The sequence below is a fragment of the Cricetulus griseus genome, chromosome 7, assembly GCF_003668045.3.
Source record: "Cricetulus griseus strain 17A/GY chromosome 7, alternate assembly CriGri-PICRH-1.0, whole genome shotgun sequence".
Lineage (NCBI taxonomy): Eukaryota > Metazoa > Chordata > Mammalia > Rodentia > Cricetidae > Cricetulus > Cricetulus griseus.
The window spans coordinates 107,070,431-107,097,994 of NC_048600.1; positions in this window are offsets into that span (position 1 = coordinate 107,070,431).

Here is a 27,564-nt window from a genome sequence, read left to right on the forward strand (position 1 = left end):
CCTTCCAGGTTATAGCTCAGCTGTATGCTGTGGCAACCTGCCATTACCAGCCCATTGTACACATGGGAACACTGAGACCAGGTGGGTTGGTTATCTGCCTGAAGTATACTGCCAAAGAAGATGCAAAGCTGCAGGACTGGTCCCATTGAACTCCAGAACTTGAGGGCATTGTCACGACTCACAATGCTGCCACCAGACTGGGTATAGGAACAATGTGAGTCTAAACTGTGGGTGAGGGCTCAGAGCCCGGCTCTGGGAAACTGGGAAGTGTCACAGGCCTAAGCCACAGTTCTTCCTCAGTATGCCCCTGAGCCCAGATGTCTCCTGCCTAGGACTTGGGACCCTTCTTCTAACCCTCGGCATTTCCCTCTAAAACAGGAGATACATAAGCTCAACCCTTTTACCTTGCACACTAGGAAACTGAGGCGTACAGAGAACTTAGCTATCCAACTCCTCCCTTTAAGTCAGTGACAGACTCTAGTTTAGATGAGAGATGATGGAGGGCCACTTCCCTTCTGTAAGCTAAAGACAGGGCATGGCCTCATTATTCTTCCTAACACACACACACACACACACACACACACACACACACACACACAGACATACCTCACATGCACACACACACACACCTCACATGCACATACCATACACAAACACATATAAATACCATATGTGCATGCAGTATACACACACTATACTTGCACATATTACACACAAACTATACACATACACACCGCACAAAGCAGCTAAAACCGATAAGCATTCTGGCCATTGCAAGGGAGAGGTGTCGGTGTACTAGGCAGTGTTAGGGACCATGACAAGGTGATAGTGAGTGGCTACCTGAGGAAGTGGCCATGCCTGGCTGCAGCTTACAGAGGCCTCTAGAGCACTGGTTCGCAACCTTCCTAATGCTGTGACCCTTTAATACAGTCAGGTCCTCGTGTTGTGGTGACCCCCACCACCACAATATTTCGTTGCTACATCCTAACTGTAATTTTGCTACAGTTATGAATGGTAATGTAAATATCTGATATGTGACACCCCACCCCACCCCCGTGGGGGTCACAGCCCACAGAATAGGAACCACTGCTCTACAGGGAAAGTGTGTCTCAAGATACCAGCTGTACAGTATGATGCTTAATTGGAACAGTGGCAGGTCCACACATTTACTCCTCAAAAGCAGGCCAACTGGCTTACAACTGTAATCCCAGCACTTGAGAGGTAGAGGCAGGGAGACCAGGAGTTCAAAGTCATCTCTAGCTGTGTAGACAGTTCTAGGCCAGCCTAGGCTACACAAAACCATTTCTAGATAGATAAATAAATAAAATCAAGTCACAGTGTGGGAAGATGGCTGAGCAAGGCATCCCTCCATTCTGAGATGCCCTGTCTGGCAGGCCCCTGTAGAAGAGACTAAGGAGGTTGTCCGTGAATTCCTGTGAACCTTAAAGTTCTCAAACTGACCAGCACATTCAGAAATCACAATGCTCGCTGGGCGATGCTGACACAGCCTTTAATCCCAACATTGAGAGGCAGAGGCAGGCAGATCTCTGTGAGTTCCAGGCCAGCCAGCCTGGTCTTCAGAGTGAGTTCCAGGACAGCCAGAGCTGATACACAGAGAACCCTGTCAAAAATAAATAAATAAATAAATAAATAAATAAATAAATAAATAAAGGAAATAAATCCTGATGATCGGGCCACACCATGCTCATTAAGTCTGGGCAGGAACTAAGCACCAACCTTCTTAACAGAGCTACAAAGGTAATTCCAAGGCATGTAAGAGCAACGTCACATCTCTCCACCCACCAGAAACTGACTGAATCAGAAGCCCCAGGGTGGGGCCCAACTGGGGTTATGACAGCCCTCTGGTAGGTTGTGAGGCTGGTACCATTTGAGCAACCGTCTCCGACCTAGGAGGTGTGATGTCAGGAACTCCAGACATCTGACCAGAGGTGTGTAATAAGAGACATTCAACTTAGACACTTCTTGAAATAAAAATTAAAAATCTTACTCTGGCCTATTCATTACAAAGAGTCCAGAAGCAAAAAATACAAGACGGGCCATTTTCACTTCTTCAGTTGAAAAACCTCATCTCTTGAATTCCAAGTTGTGAAACATAACCCCACCCCACCCCCTTCTCTCTCCTTTTCCCTGGGACAAGGTCACAGTGTTCTCCCCGCTCCTGCAGGCACAGACACCTCTGAGTGCTCCGTGGTGGAGGTGAAGGAAACCCACCCAGCTTGTGTCGCCCCGGCTGGTCTTGTCTCCTGGTCCCTGATCTGAGAATGCCATTGTGTACCCCCTTCCCCCCACATCTCCACCTTCCCCTTCATTTTCTTTCTCCTCCTCCTCTCTGTCTCTCTCCTCTCCTTGGTCTTTTGAGACAGGGTCTTGCTATATAGGCCTGACTAGCCTCGAACTCACTGTGTAGCTCAGGCTGGCATGAAGCTCATGGCAATCCTCCTGTCTCAGTGCTGGGATTACAGCTACCCACCTCCACACCCAGTTTTAGGCTCTCCTTTCAATCTGGGGCCTCAAATGCAAGTCTAGCACTCAGCAGGTGCTCATTAAGAGTCTACTTTCCTTCCCTTTCCTCTTAGACTGTCTAGAGTAATGGCTACTACTATTTTGATTTGTATTAAACCTGACCTCATTGGCCAGCCACCCTGTATGGGAGTGGCTAGCTGTCGGTGATTATGAATTATTGTGGCTCATCCTAGGGCAGCCTATTGTCCTTACTGAAAAGCTTATCCCATAGCCAGAGATATAAAGGGCGGTGCATGAAGTCGGGGCAAACATGCTAATGATTTAGTACATTTTGGTGATGTGGCCTGTTCTGTTTCCTTGGTTCTAGGATTCATCATTTACTTATCAGCAGATTTTTTTTTATGTGAGTGGGAAAATAATAGCAGTTCTCATATGTGTATATGTCAATTAAAAGATGTCTCTGAAATATGGATAGGAATGCTAATTTTGTTTTGTTTTGTTTTTTTGTTTTTGTTTTTCGAGACAGGGTTTCTCTGCGTAGCTTTGGAGCCTATCCTGGCACTCGCTCTGGAGACCAGGCTGGCCTCGAACTCACAGAGATCTGCCTGCCTCTGCCTCTGCCTCTCGAGTGCTGGGACTAAAGGTGAGCACTACCAACGCCCGGCTGGAATGCTAAATTTTTAGATCAAGAAATATATTTATGCATATCTATAAATCCCAATAAAAACATAATCTTGCAAAAAAAGTCTCTGTCTTATAGAAATGTGAAAGCTAGGGGTTGGCTAGATGGCTCAGTTGGTAAAGGTGATCACTAACCAAACTCAGCAACCTGAGTTCGATCCGTAAAGTGGGAAGGAGGGAAGCTGCTTGGTTTCCTTCTGCAAGGGTTATGGAAAGGACAAGTGAGAGGAGACCCTAACCACCGTAGACTTTTCCCTGGAGGGAGTGTTTTGGAGACACCGCCCTCCAACACACACACACACACATTCCTTAATCCCAAACACAGAGCCTCAAGCAGATATTTGCCTTGCTAGTCCAGGGCCCAGTGGACACCCTCTGCCTCCTACAGGCTCTGTCCTATTGCTGGCCAGACCTCATGCCTCAGATGGTGGCCAAATCTCCAGTTGATCCACCGGGACCTGAGAAGGCCTCTGTGGGCAGATCTGGCAATCAGAACACATAAACCTGGTACCACCTGCCTGGTGCCACCTAGGGTCACGGAAAGGGCCCCAGGTTCCCACCACTGAACCCTTTGAAGAAATCAGTCCACACAAAGGTTCCCAATAGAAATGCAAAGGTGTTATTTCAGCAAGGTCAATGCTAACATTTAGAAGGGACACTGCAACCCACGTGGGTCTCTTTTGACCTTCACGGGCTTTTTAGCCATCTGATTCCCCACAAGGCCATAATCCATCTTGTTCCAGCAGGATGCTGCTTAGCTGTGGCAGGAAGGGCTGTGGCAGTTTCCATAGCCTGGGCCCCTGAGGGTCCTCACCGGCCAGAATCCAGAAAGCCTCAACCTTGCAATCCCAGAGCTCCCAGCCACATCCTGGATCAGAGAGAGCTCCTTGCTCAGATTGTCGACACAGGGAGATTTTACAACTCCTGTTGGTGTGGACAGGATTCCCCTGTCAGCAAGAGCCGTAGCTCTGCAGACATCTGGCTTCCCACAGCATTTTCTGCAGCTCCTGTCTGTGCGGGGCATGATCCGCTAAGGGCTTAAGGGCACTTGTGTCATTTAATTCCCTTAACAGAGCCAGATGCGGTGGTGGATGTCTATAATCCTGGCATTCAGGAGGCTGAGGCAGGAGGATTGAAAATTTAATGCCATTGAGTTCCAGGCCAATCCGGGTTATGTAATGATACCCTTTTCTGAAAAATACAAAACAATAAATAGACAGCCTCCCAACTGTCTGTGTAAGGGGTATCCTGTCCCCATTTATGGATGACTAAACTGAGGTCTGGCTAAACCAGCTCACAGGGCTACCACATCCTTGTGGACAATCTGTACCTTCATTTCTTCCTCTCGGCTTTCCAGGCTTGCTGGGCCAGAGGAGGTTTGAAAGCCTGTATGAGGCTCTCCGTTTGTTGTCCTGGGCCTTATTGGTCATCCTGGACTTTCTCACTGGGTCTGAGTCTCCAGGGTTTCCTGGGCCAGGATTCTGAGCTCTGGCAGTCTTATTGGGGCACTTTTCACTGGTCTTTGTGGTCCCCTGTCGGGAGGGGAAAAGGAGGAAGCTGACCTCCATACCAACCTCCCTTCCTGTAGGCTGGAAGCCTCGCGCTCATAAGAGGAGGGCTAACATTCCTTGGGATTCTCTGTTACCAAAACACAGTCTTAAAGTACAGGAAGCTTGAAAAATGGAACAAAGGTGTCTGTCATAGTGCCAAGGGCTGGATTGGTGCTGACCACTGTTGTCAGTAGCACAGAAGGTATTTTTCCCTCCCAGCTGTATGGGCAGATGTCTTGGTGAGTTGTCTCGTCTTCATACATTCCCAGTCATCCTTTTTGGCTCATTTGGGACCTTTTCAAGAAAAAAAAAAAAAAAAAAAAAAAAAAAAAGCCTTCATAGGTCGAGCACAAATGGCAGGAAATCCTTGCTTCACAAAAGATTGACAGGCAGAGGTGGGTCATGGTTGGGCCAGATGCCGTCTGGTTGTGGGTGCACCCAGTACAGCCTGACAGCCACATAGCCAATCACCCCACAACCATTCTTGGCATCCCTGGTGTGAGTTCAGCCCTCAGCCCACGTCACTTGACTTTGTTGACCTTCAACAGAGACACCAGGTGGAGAAGGAGGAGCCCAGGCCCAGCGGGTCATCCAGGGTCTCAGTCTCCTTCCAGGTAGCCTACCCCCCCCCCACCACCACCACAAGACTGAAGAGCTGGAGTCCTCCCATTCAGCCCTATGGGAAGTTAAGAGGAAGGTAGCCTTGAAGCCTGAAGGTGACAGAGAAAGCAGGAAACCCTGGGGGGGCAGGGCCAGACCCAGGAAGGCCACAGTCTTTAACTGTAAGCACGTGACTTTGCCATTTGCCAGCAAAGGTCATGAAGTTTCTTCCTGGAGACTTCTAAGAACCAGGGGCATAGGGGGAGGGGAGACTTTATATACTGTCAAGGGCCACCTAGCCACAGGCAGAGGGCAAGGAACAAAGAGGCCCCTTCTACTTGAAGGACAAAAGAGGGTGTGGCTTGAAGGCTATGATGGAGATGGCCCGGTAGACTTTGGCCAGGACACTGGCTCTTCTTACTGGCCAGTAGCTTTTGGAGCCTCTGGAAGCAGTCAGGAGGGAGGGGTAGACTCTGTGATTGTCCCCTTGGTTGAAGCCCCACTTAGAACCCATAGTTGGGAGCCAGTTAGACAGCAGGATTACTCTACAAAGGTACTGTAGTACCCATTCTTTAAAGCCAATAGATTCCAGGCTGTGGAGCCAATCCAGTATGAGAAAGCCACAGGGCTCCATTTACCATCTGCCCCTCATTCTGAGTCTAGACTGTGTTAGGCTCAAACTGGTGACCATGGACAAGCTGGAGGGTTAGGGTGCATTTCAGTGTCTTTCACTGAAAAACGAGGTTTAGCAACAACCATAAGAAATACAAATAAATAAACAAGCCGGGGATAGCAGCAGCACACCTGCAAACCCAGCATCTGGAGGCTGACAGGGAGGTTTCAAGTTCGAGGTCAACTTGAGCTATATTAGAGAAACCCTAGTCTCAAGCCACCACCAAAAACAAAACTCAAAGCACAAAGGTGACCCCATCTCCTCTGGTCCCTTCCCCAGAGCTGCTGTGAGGATTGTGGGAGCCCAGAGGGCCGATCACAGCTAATGTGCTCCACCAGGGAGTTCTTTCTTCAGCAGTGATGCTCATGACTTGCACACTTAAACTGCCAAACCACCAAGTCCTCTCACCCATTGCCAATCAGGTCTGCCCCTTTCACAAGATCCAGGCCCAGCAGATGCTGGTGATAGGATCCTACTAACCATACCCATACTCAAAGGGGTTCTGAACAGGTCTCCATCCACTGCCCCACCCCCCAGACCAGGGAGTGCCGACTGTAGCCCCTCTCTAATGTTGTGAGTGGTGGTTGCTGGGATGCAGTGTGGGGTTTTGTCTGCCTTCCCTGCCCTATGCCAACTCACCCAGCAGGCCTCACTGCCTTGGCAACGCATTGCAAAGTCCACACAAAGGAAAACTGCACAGGGGAGGTTGGTCCTGCCTGACGCCTGGGGAGGGTTTCTATGGCAACGATGACATCACTAGACTCGTTTGGCTACAGAGTCAGGGCCCTGAATGGAGGCGCCTGGGTGTTCACACTGCAGAAATGTGGAGAAAGGCAATGAGGGACTCTGCCATGATGCTGGAGTAGGTGGGCCTGCCCAGAATTACGAACCCAACCCTGCCCTTGACTTGCCATGAGAGCTTGTCAGTCTCCCCACCTACAAAGGGAGCTTAGAGTCCATTTAAGTGAGGGTGGATTAAAACCATGCAAACTATGCAGGCACACGTGGGGGAGGGGGGCATATTGTGACGTTTATCCTGTGCTGGCAACTTTAAAGGATTTCCAGGGAAATGTGCAAGCAGCCTGGGCTCTTGACTACTGAGCTCCTTGGTGGCCTATCCCCTGCTGAGCTTGGGTTTGGGCTTGGGCGGGGAGAAGTCACAATTATCTGTGGACTACTCCCTGCCTCTACTTTACCAGGGAAGAAGGGGTGGACTATGGTGTGGAGAGTCAAAGGCAGAAGATGTTAGGGGCTGGAGGGTGGCTCAGAGCTTTTCTGGTTTTTCACCTTTGGTTTCCAAATGGTGATTCCAGACCCAGAAGCAAGGTGTGCCAGGCCCAAGTGCATCCATAACACTACAAAGGGACTGGAATGAGGACAAGGGTATCCCGTGGCCTCTGGGTGAGCCCCTGGGTGGAGCTGCCTCTGCTCTCTACACAGTGGGCGAAACCCTGAATCTTCTGCAGGAAATAAATAGTCAGAAGCACAAGGCTAGAGGGGTGGGGCTTTCTGAGGTCAGTGAGTCTGGAGTCTGCCCGAGGTGTGTGCCAGGCAAAGGGAGCAGAAAGGCCAAGTAGGCTTCCTCTTTACAAGTATATCTAGAAGGTTCCCTAGGCCATATGCCATCCCAAATTCTGTCTAGGGTCCCACCGCTCCTTACCCCAATATTCATGGTTGTGAGGGCCTTAAGTTTTTAGTCACACTGCTGGGGTCAATTCAAGATGGATTCAAACTCCCACTGAGCTATCTGCTGACCAGCTCACTCCTGCCACTAGATTTTGTCCCTTAGGGCTGCGCTCATAGGGGCTGGGATCTCCTCAAATTGTCCATTGCAAGAAGATGGGTTCCTGCCTTTATTTTATTTTAGGTAGAGCTCAGGATGGTCTTGAACTCACTATGTAGCCAAGGGTAGTGACCGACCTTGAACTCCTGATCTCCCTCTCTACCTCCAGAGTACAGTTGGGAGTCACAATGGGAAATTCATGCAGTGCTGGGAATCGAGCCCAGGGCTTCATGCATGCTAGGCAAGCACTCTACTCACTGAGCTCTCGATCAGGCCTGGGCTTGGCCCCTTTCTACTTAATTTCCACCCAGAGCTACACCCTCCAGATGCTCACCTTCCCCTCCTCAGTTCCCTCTGGGGGAGAGGATACCTAGGGTTGAAGGCAGCCAGCCATTTTGCTCTAAACACCCCACCCCAACACGAATTCAGAAGGTTGTAGACCATTGTCCTGTTTCGCCGCCACCCCAACCCACACAGGAGCCTCTTATTTTACCTCCAGGGTAAGGAAAGACACCTGATCCCTAGGTCCTCACAGCTCCATCGGTCACCTTCTAGCCCCCTGTTAGGCAAGGATGAACTCCCTAGATATGTACCATGGTCTACCCTGGTCCCTCAGCCTTTGCCCTTCTTGGCCCATGGACACCTCTGGCTCAGCTGGCATTGTTTGGTTTCAAACCGGTTCCGTAAAGGTGGCTCCAGTCCAGTGTCCTGGAGGTGGCAGAGTCACCCATTGGGTGCCCTGGAGGAAACAGGAATCAGAGGATAGTAAAACTAGAAGCCTCATGGGAAGGAATGTCCCTTCTGAGACAAAGGCCCCAGGACCCCAGAGGCAAACTTAGCACACCTGAGACACACTCTCTTTCTCTCAGCAGAAGGAAGTGTTAGCTGCAGCCTGGAACTGTCTGGACCCACGAGAAGATGGTGGTCATCCTTGGGCCCTGGAAGCCAGCCACACTCTTTCCCTTTGCCTCAGAGAGAGAGGAATTGGGCCAAAGGGCACAGGAGGTTCCCCACTCATTAGTGTAATGGACCTTATGTCTCCACCCACAGACACTTGGCTCCAGGTGTATGGGGCCTGGTATCCCTCCTCATGAACACATCTGAGGAAAACCCCAGCATAGCTCACTCAGGCCACCTGCTCCAGCCTTAACCTGCACCTGGAGCTGGTTAAAAGCCATGGGTGGGGGCAGGATGGAGCCCAATTCTTATTTCTTAGGCTTGAGTGAGCTTACCCCATGCTGATTTACATAACAAAGTTTCACATGGCAACCAAATCAGCTTGCAGGGCCAGGCTGTGACCTGCTGTGGGCAGCTGTCCTTGGCTCAACCTCCCTATGTCCCTGGAGCCACCTCCCATTGGCCTTTGAAAATTCTTCAGTAAAGACACCAGCAGCCAGCATGGCATCAAGGGGCCCCACAGTGAAAGATGAGCATGCCCCATCTCTCATGGGGAATCCTGGGTCACCTGCTCCTCTGAGGCTGACAGAGAATCACAGAGAGCCACAGGGTGGGGGAATGAGGAGGGTCGGCTACGGAGGGCCCATTGCGTGCCAGGCCCCACCCAAGGCTCTTTCACACACATTAAGTCATTGCTCCTTCACAAGGCCCGCTGAGGAAGGTAGTACTGTTGTCAGGGAACCAAGAAGGAAAGCAAGTCACAGCTAGGTCTCTGAGGGAACACAGGTGACCCATGCCTATCGGGTGAGCATACCAAGCATTGCGTTCCCAGGTGCCTCAGGACTCATAGTCTGGGTAGTGGCACCTTCATCTCTTAAATCTCAAGGTGCCAGGGATAATGTCCTCTGCTCACCTGGCATGGCAAGCCTTTCTCCGTTTCGTCTCACTACGAATCAGCACCAACTGAGGCTGGGCAGGTGGGTACACTAGGTACCCGGTGACAGGACACATCTACCAGAGAAATGGCTGTTTGACAACAGCCAGCAAGACAAAATAAAGAAAGAGAAGAGAACGAATTATCACCTGTGCTCATAGTGTGAGCTGGTGCCACTGAACTCCTGCGTCCAAACTGATGCCACATTCCTTGTCACAAAGACAAGTTACCATTTAACCTTGTCACAAAGACAAGTTACCATTTAACCAGCCTATGGGAATTGGTGCCAAAATCTCCAAATGACAAACCGACAGGACCTGTTTGCTGGGGTAAAATGGCCCAGTGGAGCCTGGTGCATGAGTGTTCTCCCTCAACCTCTCAACCCCTTCCCACCCTGCCCCGGCCCTGCACAGTGGGTGGGTGACCTTGGCCTCCAGGGTAGTAAGGAGCAGAACTAGGGTTTAGGGGAAACACACATTTAAAAGGGGTGAGCTGGGCTAAATGTGGCTCAGCTGGTGATTGCCTGGTATGCAAAAAGCCCTGGGTTCGATCCCCAGCTCCTTAAATCTACAAGGAATCGCTCCAGTGGTACATTGCCTTTAATCCCAGCACTCCAGAGGTGGAGGCATCAGAATCAGAAGTTGAAGGCCATCCTTGGCTACATAGGAAGTTTTAGGACAGTCTACATTACAGAAGCTCCTGTCTAAAATAAAAAGAGAGAAGGGAATCCCTCCACCTGGGGTCTACAGCTGTGGGGCTGGAAACCAGGGACAGAACTGATCAGTCAGTACCTGGCCAGGTGAGCTATGGATCATTCCCCCCACTCACTCAGGCTCCCCTTGCACCATAGTAGAGTGTTTATCCCACAGGGCCCCCTCATCTCTGATTCCCTAAGGCACAGTGTTTACTATTGAGTTCTGGTTCTTCTATCCAGGACCCTCAAAAGGGTGGAGAGACTCGAGGTTTATTAAGTGTGTGTGTGTGGGGGGGGGGAGGATTACATTTTGCCACATTTAAAGAAAAACTTCATGCCTGAAGTGAGATCACATAATACGCTTAAATGGTAAAATATCTCCAATCTAGAGCAACGCACAGAGGAATCTATTAGATAACCACATCCCTGCTACTAAGCTTAAACAAATGGCAATGTTTTGCTGTATCATTTTAGGATTCTTTCGGCCAAAATTTTAAATATTAACAGCAGAACAGAAGCCATCTCCTAGTCCTTGCCTTCCCTCCCTCTTCAGAGGGAATCATGACCTTGGAATAGGTTCCTAAATTCTCATACCCATGGTTCAAATGGCTCTGGGCTCTACTGTTGTACTTCTGCAAGTTTAGAATGATGGGTGAACATGTGAGCTGCAGGACTGGTAAGTGCCTCAGTGGGTAGAGTGCTTGCTTAGTGTGTATGAAGCCCTGGGTTCGATCCCCAGCACTGCATTAACTGGGCATGATGACATACAGTTGTAGTCCCAGCACTGAGGAGGCAAAACAATGAGGATCAGGAGTTCAAGGTCATTATCAGTTACCGAGAGAGTTTGAGATCAGCCTGGGTTACTTTGAGACCATGTTAAGGGGAAGGAAGGCAGGTAGGAAGGCAGACTGGGTAGCTAGTGCAGTTGAGGGTGTGTGGATTGGTTCTCCTGCTTACCCTCCATACTGCAGGCCTGCCAGGTGATTTGTCTATAGAATGGGAGCTGGGACAGGTCTGGGCCCCCTTCCTTCAACACTGCAGCATCTCTCTCTGTGGTTTAGACACTGGGGTTCAGCATGTGATTTCCTTTGGAATCTGAGACTCACTGCTTGAAGACAGTGGTCTAGTGGAACCCTCACCTGACAGACAATGAGACTAGCCCCCAGAGAGAAGTGGCTTCCTCCAGGTCACACGACCAGCAGAATGGCAGGGCCTTCCAAGGCTCTGAGACTCTGACCTTTCTTACAGGCCAACAAGGAAAGATTATGGTCACCCAGACCCAAAGGGATGACTTGCTCCTTCTTCTGGCAAAGACAAATAGATCAGAGGAGGCCAAATAATCTCATCCATGAGGAGTGGCAGGCTACAAGGAAAGTTCTAGTTTGGTGCTATCCAGTGTGACAGCCCTGAGCCATATGTAAGGGGAACCAAAATTCTAGATATGTTAAGTAAAATACATCCCTAAAATGAATTTTACCTGTTTTTATTTTTACTTAAAAAATAACAGCTATTAACAAACTCTCCATTATATATGTAGTTTATATTATGCAAACAGAATTGTCCTAGACCTTACATATAGTGGCTGGAAGACTGGGAGAAGAAGTGGTCTCTCCTCCTTCTTTACCTCCTGGCCCTTGGCCTGCACAGACCAGATCATGTGAGGGCCTTCCCCAGAGCATCCCAAGCTTGCTTTTCTGGCACATGAGAGGGGTGTCTGTTGTTCCACATTTCTTCATCCCAAATTAAATGTTGACGCTGGCTTCCTCCTGGGCCTCCACAACACTTAGCCTTGAGTAGATCCTCTGTGGGTGCAGGGCTCGCTCCCAGGGAAGTCATATATGGATGGATGCTCCTGCAGAGATGGAGCTGCTGGAGGGCCTGGGCCTCTGGGTACAGTGACGCTGCATTGATGTCATAGGAGATGCCAACCCTGGAGGCCCACTCCCTCCTCTTTGCCTTGCACCAGTGCCCAGGCTTTGCTGTTCCAGCCAATTATTTTCTTCCCCTGAGCTGGCAAGGCATGACATTTCCCTATTGGAAATGTTCATCTGCCATCTCCCTAACAGCTGGAAGCTATTGGCTGGCCACATCTCCCACTTAAGACCGGGGTTGGGGGGGAAGGGGAGGGAAGGCACCTAGGATCAGGAGAAAAATGCCCTGTCTTAGTGTGTGCAGCAGGCAGCAACTGTTTCTCCCTCTACAGGGAAACAGAATCTAGGTTGTAACGGGGGGTGGGGGGGCCTCGAGAGTTTCAGTGTATTGGGGGCAAAAATAAAAAACAACACAACAGGTACCACTCATTAGCAGACATGTGTGCACTCATGTGTCACAAAAATAATACAGATGTACATAGGTAGACACTCAAGAGATACTAAAGCCCTGAGTCGAGCAGCGGTGGCACACGCCTTTAATTCCAGTACTGGGGAGGCAGAGGCAGGAGCATCTCTTTGAGTTCAAGGCAGGCCTGGTCTATAGGGCTCCAAGCTACAAAGAGAAACTGTCTCATAAAACAAAAACAAAAAAAAAAAGAAAGAAAAAAAGAAAAAAGAAAGACAAAAGTCCCAGGTTGTTTCATTGTTGTTCTTTTTTTTTTTTTTTTTTTAAGATAGACAAGTGATCCACCTTCCCCCTTTGCTTTGTGTATCCGAAGCAGTGAGCTGAGAAGAAGCCCTGGAGCCCTCCCTGCAACCTGGCCAATCTCAAGGTAACTGAATTTCACAAAAACACTTGCCTGGAAATATGCTTTCTAACTGCAGAAAAGTTGTGAGCAGACAACTGTGCTCCAGAAAGCACACACAGGAAGAATGAGCATCGGTGTGGAGAGTTCACTGTGTTCGTCATGTAAAACACCTAACAGTTCATCCAACGCACAGCTGAGGAGATACTCATGGCTGTGCCTTATGGGAATTAGGTGGTAACTGGAAGCAATTTTTCTAAATGATGGTAATTATATTGTTGCCTTTACTCAGCCAAAATTGAGAAGTTTTTCTCTTCTCATCGTGTTACTTCCGTGGGTCTCTGATTAAGTTTCCTGTGGGTTTCTGTGTCATTTCTTCATTGTCACCACCCCGCCCTCCCCAACCATCCCCGCCCAGACCACAGGCCAACAACAAGCTCTTATTGTCCGTCAGCCCTGCACAACTCAGCAAAATCCAGTGATCTGATGAGTGGCTGGATCTCATCAGCAACCCCAGGAATGGAGGGGGAACCCCAAATCAAACCAACCAAACAAACAATGACTCCAAGAGGTGGTGACACATGCCTGTGATGGTGGTACCTGGGAGGGGGAGAAAGGATGGTTAAGGAGTCTGAGGCCAGCCTCGGTTACAAAGAGTCCAAGCCCAGCCCAGCCCAGCCCAGCCCAGGCTATGTAAGATCCTGGCTAGAACCCACAAAACGGATGAGTTTCGGATGGCTGTGCTGCCCCCAATGACAGATCAGGATGAAGCCACAGCTGCGAAGCCTGCCTCTTGCCATGTTCCCAGATGGCTCCTGGCCAGTGTATGTTCCCCACACTCTGGGGACAACCCCAGTGCCAAGCAGTTGAGGACAACAGGGTGTTGGGCTGTGTGCTTGCCTGAAGGGATGTGGGATGTAGAGGGTGTCGAGAGGGATCCCAAAGGAAGAGGTTTTGCAGCAACCAGAACCAAAGTTTGAATGCCAGCTGCTCAGACTCTGGGCACCTGTGTGATCTCTCTGAGCCAGGGTGTCTTCATCTGTGAAATGGGGAGAAGTGTTCAGATCCTCCCAAGAATCAAGCAAGCTGATGTCAGTGACAGTCTGATGCACAGGGGTGAGCCCCTGTTTCCTTCTCAGGAGGGAGCAGGAGGGGAAGCAGAGAGGACACCTTTGGTAGCCCAAGCATCTGGGTCAAGGACTTGGCTCACAGAAGAAAAGGCACAAGGGAGTCTAGCTTTCCAATGAGTCCTTTTGTCTCATTTGTTTTCGAGATGGAGTCCCACTATGCAATCCTGACTCTGATGAGGTCTTCAGCTGACATCTAGATACACATCTGAAACTCACAGCAAAATCCTTCTGCCTCTGCCTCCTGAATGCTGAGATTACAGCAAGCCAGTGAGCTTTTTTTTTTTTTTTTTTTTTTTTTTTTTTTGAGATAGGGTCTCACTGTGTCACTGGCTGGCCCAGAATACACTATGTAGATAGATCAGACTGTCCTTCAACTCACAGAGATCCACCTGTCTCTGCTTTCAAAGCACTGGGATCAAAGGTGTGTGCCACCACAAATGGCTTCAATGAGACTTGATTAAGGGAAACCTGAGAGCAAAATCCCTCAGATTCTCCCAGAGACTAGCTGTAGGGAACCCCAGGGTTGTCCCAAATTTCTTCACAAAGCTCTTAGGCCCCTTCCATGTTCTTCTGGGTTAGAAGAGAGTTACACACCCTGTCTGGTCTGTACCCCCCTGTCTGGCCTGCAGCCTCAGGGTGGGGTGCCAGCAGAAAGCCTCAAGTGAAAGAGAGCAGGACACACAGACAAGGGTACCTACTGCTACCTTAGCTAGCACCTTGCCCTTGGCTGGCCCTCTCTGCAGTCGCCAGCAGGGGACAAAGAGAGGTTCTGTGTGAAGGTACTTTGTGTTCCTGTGGCAGGCAGCCAGCTGAGAATGCTTGTCACCTAGCCATGCTGGGACTGCAAACCAGCAGGGCAGCCTTTGGATGAGGCCGGGGGCTTGGAGGGGACTCATCCTCAGGCTCTGGGACACAGGGTCATTTAGGAGCACCCATGTGCTCCTCAGCTGGCTTGCAGACACACAGAAGTCACTCAGCTTTGGCTCTGGGTCCTCCCAGACACCAGGGGCCAGCTGCTCATTTCCCTTAAGCCCCAGTTTCCTTGTCTGCGAAATGGGGCCAGCGTTCAGCTTGCTATGCTATGCAGCCACAGGAGTCAGCAAAGCCTGCTGAGCATGGTGGCTGACTCAATCCTGTCAACCCCGGACATTCATAATGACAGTATACACACATGATAACTCCTTCCAGAAATACCTGCTAAACATCCAAGACTGGCCAGGCATGGACCAGGCTGCTCTTGGAGAGCTGAGCTCCACCTTCCTGAAGGAGGTACACAGGAGTAATTCTAACCCAGCCTGCAACCTGAAGGGCGGTGCAAAGGGGAGTGTTCGGAGAGGGTTTACTTGAAGGAGGTGGCATTTGAGCTGGGTCTGGGCAGCACCAGGGACTGTGGGGGCAGGTGAGGTAAAGATGGTTGTGGCTTCACAGAGAAAAGATGCAGAAGTGTGACAGCCGTGTGTGTGTGTGTGTGTGTGTGTGTGTGTGTGTGTGTGTAAGTTTAGCACAAGGACAGCCGTGTGTGTGTGTGTGTGTGTGTGTGTGTGTAAGTTTAGCACAAGGACAGCCGTGTGTGTGTGTGTGTGTGTGTGTGTGTAAGTTTAGCACAAGAAGCTCCATGTGGTCCCAGTATGATGACCAGGAGAGGGAGAGAGAAAGAGAGAGAGTGAGAGAGAGAGAGAGAGAGAGAGAGAGAGAGAGAGAGAGAGAGAGAATTACTGTCCCCAAAACATGCCACTTGCTTCTGCCTGCTGGGTGACCTTGAGAAAGGTACTTTGTGGGGTTTTTTTGGTTTTTTTTTTTTTTTTTTTTTTTTTGGTTTTTCGAGACAGGGTTTCTCTGTGTAGCTTTGGAGCCTATCCTGGAACTAGCTCTTGTAGACCAGGCTGGTCTCGAACTCACAGAGATCCGCCTGCCTCTGCCTCCCGAGTGCTGGGATTAAAGGCGTGTGCCACCAATGCCTGGCTGAGAAAGGTACTTTCTATTACTGGGTCTGGATTTTTTTCATCAGTGAAATGAAGGGTTGGCCTGATGAAAGACTCCCATCTTTTTCCCCCTAGAACTTTGGGGATCCCCTGTTTCTTCACTACTCTGCCTCTGCCTCCCACACACTGAAGGTTTCCAGGAGGCTGTGATTGAGCCCCCTCTGGCTTCAACTTGTGAATGAGAGAGGTGAATTCAAGGGCTGACCTGGGATCTAGGAGACTGTGTGTTCCATGGTTGAGGGGCTGAAGATGAAGTGGCACTAGCTATGTGGAGGTGACAAAAATCACTTTGAGGACTTGGAACCCCACCTTTGACGGGCTGTGTGTATGTGTGCTTGTATTTGAGTCCTGGGTAAGACACAGAACCTGAGTGATTGATGGCCAAGATTCAAGGCTGGGGACTTCACCCAGAGAGGAAAGATACTTTGGTTTGAGAGGGCTGCCCCAGGCCATCCAGTGTGAGATGGACACAAAACACAGATCTGGCAGTGTCTAGGCAAAGCAGAGACTAGAAACCCAACTTTACCCTGTCCTACCTAGGGCATTTGCTCGGTTCCAATGAGACCCCGGGTTGTCAAGGAACAAAGGGAGAGAAAGAATGGCAGGGAATTAACACACCAGGGCCTCGGTTTACCCACCTGTGGAGTGAAACCATGTCTTGAGGAGTGGACTAAGGGACTTTTGCTTTGCACTCGTTACACGGGTGGTGGAGCAGTCTGTTTCCCTGCTGACTTCCTTGCCAAGGTACCTACTGCCTGCTTCGGTCCCAGCAGCCAGAATGTGACCCTTCCTGCTCCTTCCTTCCAGTCATTAGCTCTTGATTTTTTGTTAACTGTGGCTGAGCTGGCAGGTGAGGATGTGACGGGGACAGGATCATCTGAGGAGGGCAGCTTCTGCTACAGCAGCAGAGATGGGAGGCCAGAGCTTAACACTGATGTGTTAGCCAGGGAGGTTGCTGACCCCACTCAATGTAGGAGATCATTTTGATTTTCCAGTTTAGCTTTCCGGTTCTGCCCATGAGGGATCTTAAAGACCACCCATTCCTAAATCCCCACTTCCCACCCCAGACCTGCAGTGAGGAGGAAGAGCCTGGAGCTGCCGTTATCTTTGTAACAGCCTAGCAGAAACCGAACATTTCTCCATGTGAAGGCTTTGCAGGCTTAACTAAAATGTCAAGTTCTTTGCTGGAATTTTAACACAGAATGTGGTAAATATACACTTTAGCAATTGTTAATTCAGGATGCTGTTTCATGTGAGATCAGACCATGAGAGCTGGCGTAGACCTTCTGGCTAGATTGCTTTCCTACCAAACCAGCTTACGAATTCATAATTATTGGATGAGTGTTATCTGATGGCCCTGAAATGTTCAGACACGGAGTCTCTGTGTGTGTGTGTGTGTGTGTGTGTGTGTGTGTGTGTGTGTGTGTGTGTGTGCGCGCGCGCGTGTGTGTGTGCATGTTGGAGAAGGAGAGGGGATAGAGAGCTGGGATAATCTAAAGGGAGAGTGTAACTAGGCCTGATGATGACGTAGTCCTGTAATCCAGCTACTCAGGAAGCTGAGGCAGGAGGATTCCATGTTCAAAGCCTGAGTAGGCAACTTAGTGAGATCCTGTCTGAAAACAAAAAACAAGAGCTGAAAGTGTGTGTGTGTGCGTGTGTGTGTGTGTGTGTGTGTGTGTGTGTGTGTGTGTGTGTGTGTATGTTGGAGGCGGGAGGATCAGGAGTTCATAGTGATCCTCCAGTAAATAACCAGTTTGAGGTTAGCCTAGGCTACCCAAGACCCTGTCTGTCTCCAAAGCTAGCAAGCAAACAAAGAAAACAACAACAACAGTAGCAAAGGAGAGAGCTGAAGATACAGCTCTTGGGTAGAGCTCTTGGCTAGCAAGTTTGAGACCCTCAGGTCAATACCCAATACTGAAAAAGAAAATTGTTCTCTTTTTACAAATGAGATGTAAGGCAGGTGACAAAATTAGGCAAGGGTCCTGTAGCAAAAGTGGACTAGACCCCAGAGGTCTTAAGCCCTGGCTCTGGGCTGTGGAGAAGATTGAGGAAAAGGAAGAGTTAACTAATGTATTTTCAGGCTGTGGCCAACAGCAGCCTGGAAGATAAGAGAGAGGGACCCCTGGGAACACACAGCCTGTGAATGGGGAGGTAGAGCAAGGCCGGAAAACAGGTGCAGGTGACAACAGTGAATGGGGGAGTGCTGACACATATCGATAACCAGAGCCAGACAGAAGGGGCTCCTGGGAACCCTGGGGACTCCATGTGGCCAAACACCTGCTGGGGCAGACTCTTTAGGGCCCTCTTCAGGTCCCTCTGCAGTCAGGAGGGTCTGAAGGGAGGAGCTTCGCTTCAGCTGGCTCTGGCCTACACCTGGGCTCAGAGCTGCCTCCTTCCAAGCCTTTTGGTTTTTCTTCACATTGCCCTCCCATTGCCCCTCCTTGTGGGCTTTTCCTCCATTTCTTCAGAACCAGCTCTGCTAACAGTCCTGCCCAATTTCTGGGATCCTGTTTGTGTGGAGGAAAGAGCACTGGGCCAAGAGTTCAAAGTCCAGGGCTCAGCCCTGGCCCGACTCTGCCTTCCTGGCCCTCTCTGGGGGCTGCAAAGCCAGCCCCACACAGAGTAAAGGTCTCAGTGACTAGACAGGCTGGAGTCTCACTTCTGTCCACTGCAGACTGCTTTGTCAGCTAGGGATACCAGCTAAGGACAGGATGGCTCAGGGCTGCCTCTCTCTGTCACCTCCCTCTGCTGTCCCAGTCAAATTATGGGTACCTTTCCCCAGGCTTAGTCCTGCTTAGGCAGCATGAGCCTCGGCCACCTGTGTGAGGGGTGGCTGGGCATGCTGCCCAGAGCTGAGGAGAACCTGCCCCTGGGGACTGGCCCAGGCCTTCTTGTTCAGCCAGAAATTCTAGCCTTTGAAGGATCCGGGTGGAGAGGGATCTTTTCCAGTTTGCCTTTCCAGAGTTGTTTTTCCAGCCTGGCTTTATCGCCCAGCCTGGAGGGAGACTTCCTTGGTCTTTGGGTTTTCTGGAAAGGTGTTGGCCTGAGCCACCCTGGTGTGGGGAGGCTCTGTTCCCCTCACCCAGGTTTTTGGGTGATTGGAATTCACTACGTACTCCAGGATAGTATTGAACTTGTGGCAATCCTCCAGGCTCAGCCTCTAAAGTTCTGGTGTGTGCTACCACCACTTGTTTGGGAATCCTTTTTGTTTGTTTGTTTGTTTGTTTTGTTTTGTTTGTTTTTCGAGACAGGGTTTCTCTGTGTAGCTTTGGAGTCTATCCTGGCACTCGTTCTGGAGACCAGGCTGGCCTCGAACTCACAGAGATCTGCCTGCCTCTGCCTCTTGAGTGCTGGGATTAAAGGCTTTCGCCACAAACACTCAGCAGGAATCCTTTTTTTGAATCAGCTTTGTTGAGGTCTAATTTACATCTATTCATCCCTTTGAGGCTTACTGACCAATGACAGATACACGAGTTTGTGCACTTGCCATGTGAATCAAGGTTCAGAGCATTTTCAACACAAGCTTGTGTCCCCTCCTCAGTCAGTAACACCTCCTGCCCCCCCCCCCAGGCATCCAGGCTGACTCCAGATCAGCTCCTATGTTTCAAGTTTCTTACAGTGCACCTGACATTGCATATGTCAGTAGTTCTTTCCACTTTATGGTTCTATCATGTTTCTTTCTCCATTCACCTGTGTTTAGATATTCTGGTTGTTTTCAGTTTGCAGTAAATAAAATGCCTATGAACTTGTTATGTTAGTAACAGAAGTAGGGTAGCTAAATCCTAGGGTATGTTTGTGGTTCTGAGCTCTCTCTCTCTTTATCTCTGTCTGTCTCTGTCTTTCTGTTTTTCTGTGTCTCTCTCAGGATCAAACAGAATCTCACACCCACCCACAGTCCTTGGCACCTTTTGTTTTGTTTTTGTGAGACAGGGTTTCTTTGTGTAGCCCTAACTGTCCTTGAACTCACTTTGTAGACCAGGCTGCCACCAAACTCACAGAGATCCACTTGCCTCTGCCTCCCCAAGTGCTAGGATTAAAAGTGTGCACCACCATCGCACAGCTATTAAAATGTTTACATACAGTACATTTTGGTAGTGTTTTCCCTTCCCTCAACTCCTCTCAGATTCCCCCCCTGCCAACTTTATGTTCTTTCCCCATCTCTCTTTCAGCAAGAAAGTAAAAAGCATAAAAATAAAAAGCAAAACTAACAGGCAAAAGACCAATAGAATAAAAAATGCAAAAATAAAGCAAAATGAACCAAAAAGTCCATATAAATACTGTTGACTTTGTTTTGTTTTGGCCACCTACTCTTGAGCATGAGGCTTGCCCTAGAGTGTGGTTGATAAACCCAGTGAGACTCCTTTGGAAAAAAATGGTGTCCCCTTTGCTGGCAGGTATCTCCTTGGTTAGCAATGGGAGGGACCCTGTGTCTACCTCCCTGACTCAGTGCTATGACCCTTCTGTCTTGAACCTGTGCAGGTCTTGGGAGTGCTGCTACGGTCTCTGTGAATCCATATGTGCATCCATTCCTTCTGTTGTGTTTGGAAGACAGTTTCCTTGGAGTTATCCATCACCACTCAGCCCTTGTTTTTTTTTTTTTTTTTTTTTTTTTTTCCTTTTTGTTGTTGTTGTTTTTGTTTGTTTTTGAGACAAGGTCTTGCTGTGTCTCTCCAGCTGGCCTGGAACTATCCATTCTCCTGCCTCCACCTCCTGACTGCTGGAACGTACGTTTCATTTCCTAAGAAACTAGGCAACTGTTTCCCAAAGTGACTGTACCATTTACAATGCACAAGTGGGAAGGGACTGTGATTGTAGTGTCCCTGCCCAAGTCCTGACCTTTTCTCTGACTGAGACCAAGCAGGGGGGTTTGGTAAGGTGGTGTGGTACTTCCAGTTGTGGGGGTGGAGTGGGAGAGCATTCCTTCACCAGAAAACATCTCTCTGCCTCCTCCTCCTCAAAGTCCCTGAATGAGGTTAGCATGGCCTGGCTCAGCAGAAGACAACATAAGCATCTATTTATACCAGAGTTTAAGCAGATACAGTGTCGGCTGGAGCTGTCATTATTTCCCCTTTGCTCACTCTCACCACCCCGGGAGTGTTCTTAAACAGAGCCACTGCTGAGACAGCAACATTCACCCTGTTCCTGCCTGCTGTGCCCCCCAAGACCTCACCCCCAAAGAAAACCAGGACACCCAATGCCTCCATTGCTACCCTTTCTGGTGTATGTGCGACAGGATCTAATTATGTAGCCCAGGCTAACCTCTAGCTTACTTTGATCCTCCTGCCTCAGCCTCCTAAGGACTGGGATTACAGAGCACAGTCATGTTTTAAACAGCTGATGTTATCCAAGGTTAGACTGGGACAGTGAGCCTGGGACACCAGACATGTCACCCTGTGAGCTGTCCAAACATTTACTACTATTTGTTATTTTCAAAGATTGGTGCCAGTCATGGTACACACACCTTTAATCCCAGCACTCAGGAGGCAGTATAGGTGGATCTCTGTGAGTTCCAGGTCAGCAAGGGATATATAGTGACACTATGTCGGGAAAAACAAAAACAAAACAAACCCCTTAATATCAGCTATCTCACTAGCTAACCCTTCCTCACATTAGCAACGTAAACCTAAGCAGTTCACAGTAGCACACGTGGGTATTTTCATTTAAGTATGTACATTAGCTGGGTGTGGTGTTCATGCTTGTAATCCCAGCACTGGGACAGAAGCAGGAGCATCAGGACTTCTAAGTCATCCTTCACTACATAGAATTTGAGGCAGTCTGGGTTACAGGAAACCCTGATTCTTTTTCTTTCTTTCTTTTGTTTTGTTTTTTTGAGATAGGGTTTCTCAGTAGAGCTTTGGCTGTCCTGGAACTCCCTCTGTGGACCCTGCTGGCCTTGAACTCACAGAGTTCACCTGTTTACCTACCGAGTGCTGGGATTAAAAGTGTGTTCTGTTGGAAAGGGCAGGTTAGCTTATATGCAGCTCCAGCTTTATCATTTAGAACACTCTGTACACCGTCTTATACATAGGCTTTATCTTGGCTGGGCCTCAAAGAACAAAATACCTCAGAGATACGGATCTCTGCCCCTAGAGATCTGCAAACCCAGATCCACACATTGACACGCAGGATTAAAGAGAATAGGAACAGAGATTAGACTGTGTACCGAGTGGCCCAGGAGGGCAAGAGAGAGATGAGCAGAGTGGGAGGAGGGGTGCAGATTCCCTTGGGAGGTCTAAGAAAGAGGAGTGGGTCTTAAAAAGTCACAGAGGATCACTAAGGACTCATTTAACTGGGCCCCGAAAGGTGGATAAAAGTTTTTCATGTGAAAACTAAAGGATTGTCAAAAGAAAAACTGTCCCAGTAGTTGCCCTAAGACGAGAGGGACTGGCTGAGTTGGGGAACATTTTGGGGTCCAATATCAGGACCATGGGGCGTGAGACAAAGGTTTTATTTGTTTTTGCAATCAAGGCCACCTCAAACTCGATATGTGATGGAGGATGACTCCTGATATTCCTGCCTCAACCTCTGAAGGGCTGGAATTACAGGCACACAGTGCTAAAACAGCCTTGGTGGGAGGGGCATTGGTAAGGGACACCTGATTGGTCCTGGAGGGGCCTGGCCGTCTTATAAGCAGGGGCAGCATTTGCACCTTGGAAAGCCACTCTAGAGACAGTAAGATGAGCAACCAGGGGGTGGGGTGCAGCTGGAAGGACTGCATAAGAATCCAGAAGGAAACTGCGTCATGTGGAACAGACTCCTGGGCAATGAGGGTAGAGAGAACCCGCAAAGTGAAGAGGTCCTCATGGTCCAGCCTGGGCTAGTTGGATAGTAAAGAGCATGTGCTATGCCTGAGACTTGTAGACACCAATTCACAATCCCCCATTGCTCTCAAAGCTCCCTGGAATGTTTACACTGGTTGTTGTCTAGATCAAGGCCGCCTGCACCGAGTCCATCCAAACTGTGAAGTGCCCTTTCCAGAGACATTAGCTTCCCTTGAATCCATGAGACCTCAAGCCTACTGGTAAAGAACAGTATCTTCAAGGAAGGTTCTGGGGCCTGGGGCCTGGGGCCTGGGGCTCACTTCTCATGGAAAGCTCCGTTGTGGATCTCTGAACCTGCAAATGTCTTTATTATAGTCTTCCTTTGCCCTTCAGGAAGAACAATCCACTACAAATTAAAGTTAATGAAACGAAAAGACAGCCGCCGATGAATGATGCAAATGCCACCAGATGCAAAGATCTACAGAGAGATGAGCCTGCCACTGATCACAGCTCCTCCGGCTGTCTGTCATCTTTAAGATGCTTGCAGTGCCCCACCCCCTGCCAGCCCATGGCACCTGTCTTCCTTCAGTGGCTCAGCAGCCTATTGTAATCCTCCCCCCCCCTGCCCCCATCACAACTCAAGTTCCTCAGGTTCAGAAAGCATGCCACAGCCAGGCATCGTACACCCCCAGCCTCCTCCTGGCTACCTCTGCCTTTTGGTGGGGTCAACTCCACTGTCTGTGCCATTGGGTCAACCACCCCAAGCAGTGCTGTTAAAATCCAGGTACCAAGCCGGGTGTTGGTGGCGCACGCCTTTAATCCCAGCACTCGGGAGGCAGAGGCAGGCAGATCTCTGTGAGTTCGAGGCCAGCCTGGTCTCCTTATTGAGTGCCGGGATAGGCTCCAAAGCTACACAAAGAAACCCTGTCTCGGAAAAAAAAAAAAAAAAAAAGAATCCAGGCACTAGAAGCAGGGCCACCCTTCCACACTCCTTCCTGACTTCCTCTTCCTCTGGGCCACTCCCTTCTTGCTTAGGGTCCCTCTTCTCTGTGGTCTTCACTCCACTCCATTGCCCTGTGGCTGGCCTTGTCTGTATGACCCAAATATTCTAGAAGGGGCTTTGCTGGGCATCTAGGCATTGGGGCTGAGACTCCCATCATGCTAGGAAGCTTCCAGTCTTCCGATTTTGTTTTCCCTGGTCATTCTATTTTCTTTCTAAAGATGAGAAAGTAGATAGGGAGAGCAAGACAAGCCTGCCCTTACAGGCCCTATTGTCTGCCCTTGGCTCCTCTGCCCCACCCCAACCTCCAACAACATGCCTCCTGATAGAACGATTAAAGTCAGGCAATCCACCCACGGGGATAAAGTGATGTGGGTCCCTGGTGGGCGGGAAGGCATCCTGTGGTGTGGAAGGAAGGTGCTTACTCTGGCTATGGTCCCACCTCTGACCTTTAGCTGCCCCCCCCCCACATCTCTACATGACAGCCCCAGAAAATGGTGAGCTCCCCTGGGGGCCGAGGTAATCCTCACTGTGTGTTCTGGCTTGCTCTTTCTCAGATATTCCCAGCAGTAAACTCTAGGCTTGTCCTTCCTTTTGCCCAAGGGTTTCCATTTAGTTCTGGTGGCATTCAGCCCTCTGATTTCCCAAATGGGCACCACTATGGCTCATCCACTGGGGTGCTCCTGTCCCACCAACAAGTGTCCTCATAAGGCTCTTGGCCTGTTCCCCAGGAAAACCAGGCTGCACAAACCCAGTGAGAGACTAGAAGAAACCAGCCACCCCATGGCTGGTCATGCCAAGGAGGGTGGATGTCAAGATGTTACCATCAGACTCCAGGGACCTGGTTCCGTAGGTGGTCCACCTACCCACGCAGTGTTACACGACTGTCTCACCCACTAGATTTCCAGTCCTGGGTGGACAGACCTGCCTAGTCACTGCTAGATCCTCTGTACATTTTCTCCCCAAAGAATGGATACAGAATAAAGAAATAGAGGGACAAATGAGCCCCTTCCTTTATTCCTTGCCCTGCTTTATGTTGTCCTCATTCACACAGGCCCAAGTGGGAAGCCTTAGAGTTCTTGGGCCTAGATGAGTCCTTTTGTTCTGTTTTTGAGGTGCGAGGGGGCTAGAACCTTGATCCTGGTGCATGCCAGGCAAGTGATTTAACAGCAGGCTATACCTCTCGACACCACAATGCCCTTTTGAAAACCACACTGAGTTACCCAGGCTGTCACCGAACTGTTTCTGCAGCCCAGGCCTTTGCCATGCAATCCTCCTGCATTGGCATCCAGAGCAGCTAGGATTATAGTTTGCCTCACTAGCCCTGGCTAAGTATAACTGATTCTTCTTTTTTAAAAATTATTTTGGGGTTGGAGATTTAGCTCAACGATAGAGCGCTTGCCTAGCAAGTGCAAGGCCCTGGGTTCGGTCCTCAGCTCTGGAAAAAAAAAAATTATCTTGTGTGTGTTGGGGTAGCAGGGTGTGCCACGGTGTGTGTGAGGAGGTTGGAGACAACTTGCAGGACTCAGTACTGTGAGTTCTGGGGATTGAACTCAGGTTGTCAGGCTTCGGGACAAATACCTATCTCCTAGAACTGATCCCACTTCCTCAGTGCTTCTGCAAGAGACTGTGTTTCCCTCCTAGTCAATTCTAACTACCTTTTGGTTGATTTTGTGGCATTGTGATTGGTTTTGGTTTTGTCTATTTTATTTAGACAGGATCTTGCTATGTAGCTCTTGTTGGCCTGATTTCTGTAGGCAGGGTAGCCTTGAACTCACAACCCTCTTCTCTCAGTCTCCAGCATGCTGGAATTACAAGCATACACTACTATGCCTGGCCAAGGATGTGTGTTTTAATTCTCTCCTCTTCTCTTCTCTTCTCTTCTCTTCTCTTCTCTTCTCTTCTCTTCTCTTCTCTTCTCTTCTCTTCTCCCTGCCCATCATCCCTACTGCTCACAGCAATAATGCAATTCTAATGAAGTCATCTTTTATGTCAGTGGTTCTCAACCTGCCAGTCTCCCTCCATCCCTTTGGGTTTGAACGACCCTTTCACAGGGGTCACCTAAGACCATCGGAGAACACAGATATTTACATTACAATTCATAGCAGTAGCAAAATTACAGTTATGAAGTAGCAACGAAAACAATGTTATGTTTGGGGTCAGCACAACATAAGGAACTGTATTAAAGGGTCACAGCGCCGGTTGTGGTGGCGCACGCCGGTAGGATTTGCTGAAGGAGGCAGAGGCAGGAGGATCACGAATTCGAGGCCAGCCTGGGCTACACATTTGCCGGGCGTTGGTGACGCACGCCTTTAATCCCAGCACTTGGGAGGCAGAGGCAGGAGGATCTCTGTGAGTTCGAGGCCAGCCTGGTCTCCAGAGTGAGTGCCAGGATAGGCTCCAAAGCTACACAGAGAAACCCTGTCTCGAAAAACAAACAAACAAACAAACAAACAAAAAAACCAAAAAAAAAAAAAAAAGAAAAGAAAAAGAAAAAAAAAAGGGTCACAGCATTAGGAAGGTTGAGAAGCACCGTTCTCCATAAACATCTCCAGTTACTCTCCACTTCTCACAAATGAAGTGTAGTCTTTCAGATCTTCTGGGGACTGTCCCAGCCAGCCCAGCCTAGTGCTTGCTGCTTCACCTGGTGGGCCCTGTGAGCCACTCAGAATTTCTCCCCGTGCCTCAGGTAATTATTCATTTCCCCCTCCATCATGTCTATTCTACACTCTCCGAAAAGATTGCTTCCCCCGACGAGCCCGCTCCTACCCATCTACCAAACTCCTACTTGTTATTCAGGATCTAGTCAGTGGTCACCTCTCCTAAGACTCCAGAAAAGCCACAGCTAGTCATCAAACATCTGCCTTAATTGATTGTTTGCCAATATAGCAAAAATATCCCAAAATGGGTCATTTATTTAGGAAAGATATTTATTCATGATCATGATTCTGGGGTCTGGGAAGTCCAAGGTTGCGCATAGGGGTCTAATGAGGGTTTCATTCTGCTTCACCACACGGCAGGAAGCTGAAGGACATGAAGGTGTGAGTGAAAGAGAGAAAATCACGCCAAACCCCCTGGAAAGTGAATCCACTCCTATAAGATAAGCACTCACACATTAATAAACAACCTACAACCCCAAGACTTCCCACTCAGGCCCACACCAACACTGCCTTATTGAGGAATCCAGAATGTACTCTGGGGCTATGGTGGCTCCTTGTCACCTTGCACACATCCCTGGAGCATGGGAGATTTGTCACAAGGGCTTGCCGCTCTTTGCTCCATCATGAGCACCAGAGCTTCCTAAGGTCAGTGTCTTTATCATATGCACTGTCATGCACTCACCTGGCCAAGACCTTTGTTTATGCTGGTGAAAGAGGCAGTACACTATACTGCAAGCTGTGTGGCCTTGGAAAAGTGACAACCTTCTCTGTCTCCATTTGCCCAACTCTAACACTGAGGCAATAGTCACTCCACTGACTGGTGGAGATTAAATTAACTCTCTTTCTAAAATAGAAAAAGCTGCACCTCTCTCAGCTTAAGCCCTCGGCAGATGTCACCAACCCTCATTAGTGCGATCAGCAGGGCCTGTGTGAATGTTCTCTGAATGGAGAGGGGGGTGAGAGCCTGCAGAGGTGAGCCCGGCATCTTCCACTCAGAAGAGACAGACATTCAGCATTTGACTTCCTGTGTTGGGGTCTTAAGACAGGCCCTTGCACCC